Source organism: Drosophila santomea, chromosome 3L (genome assembly GCF_016746245.2).
Source record: "Drosophila santomea strain STO CAGO 1482 chromosome 3L, Prin_Dsan_1.1, whole genome shotgun sequence".
Classification (NCBI taxonomy): Eukaryota; Metazoa; Arthropoda; class Insecta; order Diptera; family Drosophilidae; genus Drosophila; species Drosophila santomea.
Window position 1 is genome coordinate 14,364,369 of NC_053018.2, and position 904 is coordinate 14,365,272.

Genomic DNA, 904 nt, shown 5'->3' on the forward strand with positions numbered 1-904 from the left:
GCATGCAACGGAAGTGAAAAGCGCTACGTGGGTGGCCATAGCTTAGATTTCGCCTAGGGATGTACTATATTCCAAAGAAAAGGGCACTGCGATTCATCGGCAAACTAATCAGATGAATAAATAGTTCAAATAGCTTTAAATATTTAAGACAATCAAGAAACTAGTAGTCTTGCTTGCTGCATAATTATAAATATTAACACTATTGTGCTTATCTTTAGGATAAGCAGATAAATGGCAGTTAATATTACTCTCTGCAGCTAAAAGTCATTGCTACCCTATAAGTTTAAACTGCGATATGATTATGATATAATGTAATTTTGGCCATCGCTATCTTGGCCCGGTTGTAGTCATTGTTGCTGCTGTGCTGTGGCCTTTTCTAATGTAATTGCAATTGTTTGGCAGCTCCGGCCGGTCATTCAGCCTTTGGACTTCAGCTTTTACTAGCAGAAAATGGGCTGTAAAGGCAACTTTGATTTGCCTCTGCTGCACTTTGCACGCTTTTTTCGCCACTTGCCATTTTTATGCATGCCAAGCGCATTTGTACGGCATTAATTGCTTCTTTATGCCGCTCCATCCCTCTTTGCTGCATGTTCAGCAATTATGCAGCTACAATTTCGCATTAATTGCTCCTTTGTGCCGCAGGGGTGTCCTTTTTGCACCCACTGTGCCCGGGCTGAAAAAACATTCCGACATTGTGAGCCGCTGCATTTACGGCGGAGGCGACAGCTGCTCGCTTTAATTGCTCCCATTGCCTCGGACATTCGAATGGAATGCGCTTTATGTGCATAGTAATGCCATCGGACATCCTTCCTGCGCTTTTTGCAATTTCAATATCCTTTTTTTTTAAGCCACTAAAGTTCCTACCTTGATATGGCATAAAATACGTAAGCCATTCTTCGATCGT